At 50.3% G+C, this 11,054-nt stretch overlaps 2 long non-coding RNA genes across 3 annotated transcripts; both read right to left on the bottom strand.

Moving 5' to 3' along the window:
• Positions 1-3,669: 3,669 nt before the first annotated feature.
• On the bottom strand, positions 3,670-5,503 carry LOC118501497. Of its 2 annotated transcripts, none has more exons than XR_004904122.1 (2): positions 5,004-5,503; positions 3,670-4,860 (listed from the first exon to the last, which is right to left on the bottom strand). It is a non-coding gene; the product is annotated as an uncharacterized LOC118501497 (long non-coding RNA). The 2 variants fall into 2 exon arrangements; XR_004904121.1 differs by having other exon boundaries at positions 5,359-5,503.
• A 1,346-nt stretch (positions 5,504-6,849) lies between these two features.
• Positions 6,850-8,370, bottom strand: LOC118501498. Its single transcript, XR_004904123.1, has 2 exons — positions 8,210-8,370; positions 6,850-7,971 (listed from the first exon to the last, which is right to left on the bottom strand). It is a non-coding gene; the product is annotated as an uncharacterized LOC118501498 (long non-coding RNA).
• Positions 8,371-11,054: the final 2,684 nt, after the last annotated feature.

Raw genomic sequence — 11,054 nt, 5'->3', positions numbered from 1 at the left:
TCCCGGCCAGGAACCAACATTGTAATAAGGCGACGTCATTTGAGGACCTGCTATACATTGTTTTGCCTTAAATAGTCAACTATCTTCTCAAGACTTTTATGTTTCTCCACGTAGTTGTCATTTCTGGTATTCTTTATTCCTTTTTGTCTATCCACATTTCTGACTTATATAATTTTCCCTCTATCTGAAGACTTCCTTTAACACTTATTGTAATGTGGGTCTGCTGGAGACACATTCTTCAGCATTTGTGTGTCTGAAAAAGTGTCTTTATTTTGCCTTTGTTTTTTTTATCTCTTTTTTTTGGAGGGGGGGACATCAATGTGTGGTTGCCTCTCACACCTCCTCACTGGGGACCTAACCTGGCCTGCAACCCAAGCCTGTACCCCAACTGGGAATCAAACCAGTAACCCTTTGGTTCGCAGGCTGGCGTTCAATCCACTGAGCCACAGCAGCCAGGGCATTGCCTTTGTTTTTGAAATACATTTTTGCTGTATATAGAATACCAGGTTGGCAACTTTTTTCCTACCAGTACGATGAAGAATTATGGGGGTCAGGTAAAATACTCAGAAGGGTTTTGCCCAAGTAGAAGGCAAAGTTAGTCCTAGGTTGAAATCCGCCCTGGTCTGACCACAGAAGGCTGAAAAGCAACATCCCAGACGGATGTTTCCAGACTGCAGACTTGCGTCCCAGAACGCCGTCTGCTGTCTTGCATTGCCTCCATCGAGAAATAAGCTGTTGTCCTTATCTTTAATCCTTTTTGTGTAATGTGCCGTTTTTCTTTGGTTGCTTTTCCATTCCAGCTGGTGGAATCCAGATCCTTTGTGATCTCTGGGAATTCTCCCTTTAAATCCCTCCTGGTGGCTCTTTTCCTGGCTTCAGATGATTTCCGCATGCTGATGCGTTGATCGGGACTCACCTGAAGCCCTGAGGGAGGGTCCTCTCCTTTTTAGTTCTCGGCCCTGTAAGCTCGAGCCACCTTGGTCTCCCAGCTCCCTCTGCCCGGGCTGCCCCTCACCTGTGCCTTGTGCTTTGGAAATTTTTTCTAGACGGTAAGCTGGGAGAATTCCAGGGCTCACCTTGTTTTGTTTTACGATTGTATTTATTTAGCCCTGACTGGTGTGGCTCAGTGGATTGAGCGCCGGCCTGTGAACCACAGGGTCTCCTGTTCGATTCTCAGTCAGGGCACATGCCTGGGTTGCGGGGCAGGACCACAGTAGAGGGTGTGTAAGAGGCAACCACACATTGATGTTTCTTTCCCTCTCTTTCTCCCTCTCTTCCCTGTCTCTATAAATAAATAAATAAATATTTTTTTCTGGTATTCTATTTTTTAAAAGATTTTAATTATTTATTGTTAGAGGGGAAGGGAAGCAGCGATTGAGAGAAACATCAGTTGGCTGATATTTCAGCCCCAACCTGGAACTGGGAGACCCTTACATTCAAAACTATACAAATTTCAAAGCCCTGGCCTGGTATCCTAGTGGGTTAGAGTGTCATCCTGATACCCCAAGGCCGTGGGTTCAGTCCCCGGTCGGGGTACATACAACAATCAACCAATGGGCACATCAATAAGTGGAACAACAAATTGATGTTTCTCCCTTTCTTTCTCTCTAAAAAAAGTTTAAAATAAAGAAGTAACAACTACAATAGGAGTAAGGAGAATTCTAAAGAAATAGCAGGTATAAGGAGCAGCCACCACCTTGAGGGCTGAGGTAGGTGCCCAAGGAAGAGGCTCCCCACAGCAAAGCTCAAGGTCCTGACCTTGATGGTTAGGGCACGGTGCAGGGGCACTGCTGCGGTGGCACACTGCCAGAACTTGCTGGAAATCTGTCTTCTAGTGTGTGTGTGTGGTGGAGCTGTTCTTGGGGCAGTGTCTCAGTGGGGCTCCATTACCTGCCGCCTGGAGGGGGAGGCAGGAGGCTGCTGGTTCTGGGTGGTGCTGACAGCTGGGCGCTGCAGGAGCCTGGTGCTGGAGAAGCCGCAGGCACCGCCAACAAACCAGAAAGGAAAACACCTTTTGTTTTGCAATGTGTCTCTAGTGCCCTCTACTGACAAGACTTAACATCATGCCTGTTGTCAAAAGAAAGCTATTTAAAGGGCCCAGATCCATTTTTGGAGAGCAGACATTGAAGGGTGAATGTGCCGCTGAGAAGCCAGAAATTTGTAACTGGTACAACTTGGCCCAAACAGCCACAGAAGTTGCACAGTTCAGGCACATTTTGCTCAGGGCAGCAAGTGACAGTTTTTCCCTGGCTTGAGACAAGTAGGAAAATATAAAAACTAATTATGGTAACCATCTCCATTAGGCAGAAATCTCAAACTGAAGTTGGGTGGACAAGAAGATTAAAAAGCCAAGTACCACAGGCCAGGTATGGGAAAATCAAGTGCCCGGAAAAGAACCCGTCTGAACTCAGTTCTTTTACTGAGTCAAGTGCAAGCAAAAAACATACACAACTTATAATACTGGGTATTTCGAAGATAACATTTTGTTATTTTTTATTTTCCCAATAACTTTATTATTTTTATTGTTTTTAATTACAGTTGTCTCCATTTCCCCATTACTCTCCCCTGCCCTACCCACCGCCCCCAAAATTAAAAAATATATACATTGAAAAACAGAAATCTTTAGCGATCACAATCTTCTTTCATAATCTCTTAGTCCTTTGACTTGGAACCAGAAACCCAACATCTCCTTTTCTGCACCAAGGTGTCAATGTCTGGTCTCATATTTCAAGTTGCAACATGTAGAACTGAATTCAATCTTGGATCCTTTAACTGGGAACAGAATTTAGTTTTACTCAGTTTCATGATAGAAAACAGCTGCTCACAGACACAGGTGCTTCCAAACACGGAGGAATCTCTGCACAGCGGTTTCCGTACCAAGGGCAGCTCCTGCTGAGGTATTTGTAGCATTCCGGTGTTCCGATATCACCGTATTTAGCTTTCAGTACCGAGTTACACTGCAATTCAATAACCTCCATTTGTAATTCTTCATTAACACTATCAATGTTCATTGAGAAAGGCGAGCTAAACAATGTGAGTTTATTTGCATAATGTTTAGAATCAGAGACCCTTTTTTGGAATTGGATCTTCAACTCCACAATGCTGGGGATGGAGGTTAAACCATCGCTTTCATTTCCGGAAACGGATTTCAGTGTCGGAAAGTGAGCCAGGTTACTTACTGCCAAGTGAGCTTCCCGGAGACTCAGTTTTGCTAGGAAAGAGCAAACTGATCATACGTTCGTGTGACTACTTGTGAGCGTCTTTGCAGAGAAGTACTCAGAGTTTAGAGGATTTGTAATGTCAACCAAAAAGGCCGGGTTTCCCATCCAGTCTTCACGGGTGAGCGGGGGAAGGGACTTGCCCTTGGACGACATGAACAAATCTATCTCTTTTCTCAATTCAAAAAATCTCCCCCGAGCCAGGCCATAACTGAGCCGCCTTGCCTTCGAACAGTGAAGGAGGTTAGGGTGGTGCGCGTCCAGTTCCTGGGGCAGAACGCTGAGCTGCCTGTGCCCGGAGCCGTGGGAGCGCGCCCAGTCCACCGCCCTCATCACTACATCCAGGACGGGTCCCAGTTTTAACTTTTTAGCACCAAACAGTTCCTGGTGGGCAATACATGCAGTGAATGGATTTCAGTTCTGCATCCCTGCAAAACATTTTGACGTTGGATTTAAGTTTTGCAACAAGTCCAGCATCATCACAGACCACTGCAGGGGCACCTTCTGTGGTCACACTTACTAATTTTGACCAGTCCCTGTTAAACTCTTCTCAACTGCAAACCTAAGTCACTTTCTGACGTTGGGTTTGTCATGGGTACCATGTCCAAAAGCTCTTCAGTGACGTCAAAATTCCCATCAACACCACGGAAAAATACACTCAAGTGGCTCATGCTGTTTACGTATGTGCTCTCACCAGCTGCAATAGAAAAGGTGACGAAGGACTTCACTTTTTCTCGAACGTTCTCCTGTAAGTTTTCAGCCATATCTTTTACCTGTTGAGCAACAGTGTTTCCAGTCAGACTTGTGTTTGCAAATGCTTGTTTCTGCTCAGGACACACGGTTTCTGCTGCACTCCCCAGTCTTTTATAAACTCCCCATCTGTACAGGGTGGTGATGCCCGGGCAATTTTTCCACTCATTACATAACCGCATTTCACATTCGCATTCTATGATAAATGGTGCAGGAAGTTTAGACCTTTTTTTAGCTCATTAAGCTTTTCATCACCCATTTTTTCTGTTTACCAGTCAAAATTCCTTTGTGGTTTGTCGCCATAGGTTGTATTCTTCTGACACAAAGTTTGGTTACATGTTAAACACACAGGGCGATTCTTTACTTCCACAAAGAAATATGCTTGCTCCCATTTTTCTTGAAACGTGTGACGCTCTGGATCCATCTTTCGTTTCCCCACTTTTGACAGAGACACAGGTGTAAAGAGAGAGCTGACCTTTATCTACTGTAAGGAACAACGGCTCCAGCCCCGTGCTGAACGGTACGGGAGCTGGTTCTGCAGGCCGGAGCAGCAAGCTGTGGAGCCTGGCAAAGAAGGCAGCCACTGCTTAGCTGCGGCAGATTGCTGATATGTGGGAGCACAGGCCCACTGTCACCAGATCGCCCCAAGTTTTGAAGCAAGCCACCCACTGAACTGTAACACAAAACCAGCTGACTTTCAGATGGTGTAAGTTAAGTTTAAAATTGTTAGACACTGTGAAGGTCAAGTAAATAAGTCCCAGGGTCACGGACTGCACCAGTTTGGGGCCTCCGTAGCCCCGCTCACCTCCTAGCACATGGCCAGCTACTTCCAGGGTCGTCAGGGCTCCTACCCCACAGTGGCCCCAGGTGGCTTCGTCTTGTGGGGGAGAACCTGCCAGAAGCACACCTTATCTTCAGTGGTGAGGCCCTCCGGGGAGACCACAAGGGCCCAGGGAAGAGAGGGAGAAGAAGCCACAGGAGGACGGGCACAGGGTGGAAGGGTTAGGGACGCCCAGGATTTCCCTTTCTCTTTACTTTGATTTGGGCAACTGTCTCCAGCCGGTCGCTTCCAGAGTGTGCAGCTCGCGGCGCGGACAGAGCTGCATGTCGGGGGACTTGAGGACAGAGAAAGGAGTGAGGTCAGCAGCTGGCAGAAGCAGGGGAGGGATGTGGGAGTCCAGGACAGGTCCGGGGCTGATGGACCCCTGTGGACGGAGCAACATCCCCTGCGGGAACAGTGGGGCAGAACTGACTAGAGCCCGCAGGAGGGGCACGCGTGGGGCGGGCCAGTCCTTCCTCGGGCCGGGGGTTGGGCCCTGCTTCCCCGTTGCCCCAGGCCCTGCAGGCTTCGGCTCCCCAGGCTTCACGTTTCAGTTCTACCCCGATTTACCTGTGACACTGCCCCGCGCCGCCACAACCTCGGACGGGGAGAATCCACAGGCCACAAAGTGAGGGCTGAAACGCACCCGCCGCTAGGGGCGCAAGGCGTCCCTGCCCCGTGCCGCCCCGCCCCTTCTGCCGAGGCCACGCCCCGTTCCTCGCCACGCCGCGATCCGCGCAGGCGCCGGCACTGTCCTAGGGCGAGCCGGAGCATCCTGTCCTGCGGGACGTGGCAGGTGATGGGAGCCGGTTAGCAAAGCCCTGGGTGGAAAGCCCAGCGCTTTGTCGGGCCCTCGGAGCACAGGTCCCCGGCTGGAACGTGGTTTTTCCATTGGACGTGGGCGTCTCTGCTTAAGCACAGAAAGGGTGCAGAGCAAGAGGGGAGTTGGCGAAGGGTGTGCAGGGGGCACCCGGGGCTTCAAGTGTGGCAGGAGCGGAGGAGTGGGGAAGGGACCAGGTGGTCCCAGCTACAAGGAGCCCCCTCGGACACCCAGCCCGGCCCACCTTGCAGCCCCTCCTTCAATGTAACCCTGAGGCCCAGTCCGGCGGTGGGGTGTGGTGTTGGAAAGAGAAGTAGAGCGGAGCCTTCAGGCAGAATAGGGACTGTTGGAGAGAAAACTCCAGGTCTGAATTCCCCCTCAGAGTTTACCCTCTCTGAGCCTACTTTTCTTCTGTGAAGTTGCGTGAAAGTAATCACTACCTAGTAAGACTGCAAAAAATATGCATGACTCTTCACTTAGCACAGTATTGGGTGCATCTGCATGAAACCCAGACTGGGAAAAGCCTGTCCCAGAAAGAGAAACTTTAAAAATAAATTTTAAAAAAATCCTAACTTACTTTTTTTAAAGATTTTATTTATTTATTTTCAGAGAGGGAAGAGAGGGAGATAGAGAGAGAAAAACATCAATGTGTGGTTGCTGGGGGTTATGGCCTACAACCCAGGCATGTGCCTTGACTGGGAATCAAACCTGTGACACTTTGGTTCGCAGCCAGCGCTCCATCCACTGAGCTACACCAGCCAGGGCCTAAAAAAATTTTTTTTAAATATATATAATTGATTGATTTTAGAGAAAAAGGGAGAGAAACGTCAATTTGTTCCACTTACTTATGCATGCATTGGTTGCTTCTTGTATGTGTTCTGAGGATGGAGCCCACAACCTTGGCTGTCAGGATGATGCTCTAACTAACTGAAGTCTTTGAAAACTTTCAGGGGTGTCCAACTTTTTGGCATCTCTGGGTCACACATTCAATACATTGCAACATATAATCACAAAAGAATTCATAATGTTTTAAGTAAATTTACGATTTTGTGTTGGGCCGCATTCACAGCCGTCCTGGGCTGTGTGCGGCCCGTGGGCTGCAGGTTGGACACCCCCGCTTAGATCTTGTGTAAGTATAATTGTTCAGACTTCGGAGCCAGACTGAGTTCAAATTCCAGCTTTGTGGTTTGCAGTCTCTGTACCTCACTTTTCTTTTATCTTTCCTTTTCTGTCTTTTTGCGTTTTTTGTACCTTACTTTTCTTATTTGAGAATGGAAATAACCTACTCATCTGAGATTTAAGTAAATGTACAGTGGTGGGCAAAAGTAGGTTCACAGTTGTTTGTATGGAAAAAGACACACAGGTTTATGATTATTACAATATCTTTATAACTCAAAAGAATGTCACAGTGGAACTGTAAGCCCACTTTTCTCCACCCTGTATTTATAAAGTATTTAAAACAGTGTTGGGCACAGAGTAAGCGAAACAAATGATTGTTAATAAAAAGATAAAGCAGAATAACACCATGTTGAGTTTGAGTTTGCAATCCAAACATTTTTTCGGAATTCTTCAAATGCATCTCCTCACTTGGGAGCCACAGATGGGGGAAGCAGACCCCTCAGAGCCCAACCCTGTTTCTAGCCCCGTAGCCCGCTGGTCTGGACCCCTGGCCAACTGGGCCCGTCTCCACCCCGACATGGCGGCCCCGAAGACCTTGGGCCGGTGCCTGTTGCAGGCCGGGTAGGGAGCAGTTCCAGGGGACCCAGGACATCCGTGTCGCTGTTCCAAGGTGACTCTCACCTCAGCTGAGGTCCTCGGTGAGCTGCTGCTTCCCTGGGTGGAGCTCTAAGGAAAATGTATCTTTTTGTCCTCCCCTCCCAGGCATGCTGGGGACAGGCCACCAAAGTGCTAAGGGTGAGCCAGCCGGCGAGAAGGTGCCAGCCCTTCAGCTCCCTGCCCTTTGCCTTCACACTTGACCGGGATCTGAAGCTGACCTCCCGTGAGGAGAGAGGGCTGGGGATAAGTATAGGCCCTAGGGCCTCACAGACCTGGGTTCAAATCCTGCTATGGATAGTAAAAGCCTTTAATATGTAAATGATGGTAACATTTTCAAATTCAAAAACAGAAAGCTGGGATACCACTGCATACCTACTGGGATGGCTATAATAAAAAAAATAAATGTGGGTCAGGACATAGAAAAATTGGAACCTTCATATAACATTTGTGGGGATATACAATGGAGGGGCAACTGTGGAAAACGTTTTGGCGGTTCCTCAAAAAGTTAAACACAAATCACCTTACGACCAAGCTATTTCACTCCTAGGTATCTACCCAAGAGAACTAGAAACGTGTTCATATAAAAACTTGCACATAGCCCTGGCTGGCATAGCTCAGTGGATTGAGCGCGGGCTGGGAACCAAAATGTCCCAGGTTCAATTCCCAGCCAGGGTACATTCCTGGGTTGCAGGCCATAACCCCCAGCAACCGCATATTGATGTTCCTCTCCCTCTCTCTCTCTCTCTCTCTCTCTCCCCCCCTTCCCTCCCTAAAAATAAATAAATAAAATCTTTAAAAAAATTAAAGAACTTTCAAAAAAAAAACCTTGCACATAATGTGCATGGCAGTGTTTATAATACTCAAAAGGTAGAAACACACCCAATGCCCACAAACTGGTGAATGGATAAAGGAAAGGAGGTCTGCCCAGACCACTGTGACTCAGCTGGTTGGGCATCGTCCCACAAACTGAAAGGTCGCTGGTTCGATTCCCAGTCAGGGCATGGGTTCAGTCCCCAGTTGGGGTGCGTCTAGAAGGCAACCAATCGATGTTTATCTCGCATCAATGTTTCTCTCCCCCTCTTCCTCCCTCCCTTCCCCTCTCTCTAAAAAAGAAAGAAAAAAAGAAGACATGGTGGCCTGTCCATACGATGGAATATTAGTCACAAAAAGGCACGAAGCCATGACGCCCACTACAATGTGGATGACCACCGAAAACAGGACGCGAAGCGAGAGGAGCCAGACGGAAGGGGACCGTTACTGCAGACTCTGCTCATGTGAATGATCTAGAATCGGCACAGTCATGCAGATGGTGGACTGGAAGTTGCCAGAGGCGGGGAGGGAGGGGGCATGGGAGTAACTGCTTAGTGGACACAGTTTCCGTCTGGGGTGATGACAGGGTTTTGGAAGCAGGTAGTGGTGATGACTGTACATTTTGCCTATAATTAATGGCATGAATTATACACTTCAGTGGTTAGAATGGCAAGTTTTAGCTCATATATGCCCGTGTGTATAGACATATAGACCTCCACAATGTTTTTTTATATTTAGGGGGGGAAAAGCTGTCTATGTCAGCAAAATGTCTCCCGGTCTAATTCTGTCTCCGCTTCTAATGTGATTTTCTACCTGGAGGCAGGCAAGGCTGGGAGTGAGGTGGGGTCTGGGACTTGAAGGGTCCAAAGGATGGGGAAGAACTGGCTGGGAATGGAGGGAAGGGCCGCTCCGGACACCACGCCCCCCTTACACTCGCCCCTCCCCTCCGGCCCCACTGCCCCCGCCCCGCCCAGTCCTGCGCATCCTGCCGCGGCTTTGGTCCTCGTCTCTCTTCCCCGTGGCCTGGGGAGGGTGACCCTTCGAAAGCCTGGGTCTGACCCTGTGTCTCTCCTGCTTAAAACCCTTCAGCAGCGCCCGTTGCCTCGGCTCCAGCCAGTTAGCACAGCTGCTCCGGCTTCCGCTGCTTTTCCGCCTTCCCAGTCCTGACTTCCCGAGCCCCGAGGTCCTTAATGTCACACACCGAGACCCCTGCTGAGCACCTGCATGTGGCCATTAATAAACGTTATTCCCACTTTTCTCAACAACTCAGCAAGGCAGGTATCGCCAACTCCATGCTGGAAACGGAGAAACTGCCCTGGCAGGTTTGCTCAGTTGGTGAGAGCATCATCCTGAAATGCCAAGGGTGCAGGTTTGATGCCCTGGTCCGGTCACAAACGAGAATCAACCAGTGAGTGCGTAAATAAGCGGAACAACAAATCTCTGTCTCCCTCTCCCTCTCATCAACAGAGGAAAAAAGAAACAGGGAAGCCGAGTCTCGCCCGGTCAGGTCCGACCTAGAGCGGGTCCATGTCCTTCTCACCGCACAGTGGCTCCTGCCGTTTCTTCCGGGGGGTCCTGCCTGAGCACAAGCCCGTCGGCCCCCAGAAGCCAGCGGATCCTGTCTGAGGACAACGGTGCGACCGCATCCGCTTGCCCACGTGGCTGCAGCCTTCAGGTAGGCGGGCGCCTTGGTGGACACCGTGGCCTCACCGCCCAGACACGAGCCACCTGCCAAGGCTACGACCACAGATCCCTGCTGCTGCTCCTTTCCCCGCCCTCAACACGGGCTCCGGTGGACGACGTTTTGTCACCAAAACTGCCAAGGGGCTGAAGGACTGCAGACGGTGCTATACCGGCCGCCACTCTTGCTCGGGGTGGGGGGGGCCCAAGCCAGGGCTCCTCATTCGGGGGTCCCCTCCTCCTCGGTCCCCTGGTCTCCCCCCTCTACTCTGCAGGCTGCGTCTCCCTCAGGCTTGCCCAGGTTTGGTGTCCCCCACCCCCCGGAGCCCAGCTCCCCCAGAGCACCGTGCCACCCGACAAAAGCTGCCAGGGCGGGGCGCTCTGCCCGGGCTCTGTGGTGTCTCGGAGCCCGGGGCCCATCTGGGGAGAAGGCCCTGCCTCCCAGGCCGTCTTCCCGCCCCTCTCCTCCTGCTCCCAGTGCTCCTTCTGAAACATGGTTTGTTTGTTTGTTTGTTTGTTTGTTTGAAGATTTTATTTACTTATTTCTAGAGAGAGGAAGTTCGTACAGTTTTGAATGTAAGGGTCTTCCAGTTCCGGGTTGGGGCCTGTGCAGGAGGCAGTCAATGCATGTTTCTCTCCCTCCCTCTCTCCTCTCCTTCCCCTCCTTCTCTCTAAAATTAAATAAAATCTTAAAAAAAAGAATACCAGAAAAGATTTTATTTATTTTTAGAGAGAGGGGAAGGGAGGGAGAGAAATATCAAGGTGTGGTTGCCTCTCCCATGCCCCCAACTGGGGACCTGGCCCACGACCCAGGCATGTGCTCTGACTGGGGATCGAACCGGTGATGCTTTGGTTTGTAGGCAGGTGCTCAGTCCACGGAGCCGCACCAGCCAGGGTAAAACATGAGTCGTTAAAGGGAGACGGGGAGGTGGAAGCACGGAGGGCCTGGGTGGGGGCCTGCTCAAGCTCACCGCACACCGCTTCTGTCAGTGCCAAGCTGGGGATCTCCTGGGAGCCCCCTCCAGGCCCCAGATGCCTGGAGAGCGGAGGTTCAGACCCCACAGGGCCCACCCTGGGCCTTCTTGCCCCCAGTCGTTCGCTCTTCCTGCACCACGGCCCCCTGTGGGCCCCTCTGTTCCTGTCCCACACCCAGGGTCGCTGGCACGCTGCCTGCCTCCAG

Source organism: Phyllostomus discolor, chromosome 6 (genome assembly GCF_004126475.2).
Source record: "Phyllostomus discolor isolate MPI-MPIP mPhyDis1 chromosome 6, mPhyDis1.pri.v3, whole genome shotgun sequence".
Lineage (NCBI taxonomy): Eukaryota > Metazoa > Chordata > Mammalia > Chiroptera > Phyllostomidae > Phyllostomus > Phyllostomus discolor.
The sequence above is the reverse complement of the archived record's forward strand: the minus strand, read 5'-3'. Positions and strand labels throughout refer to the sequence as shown.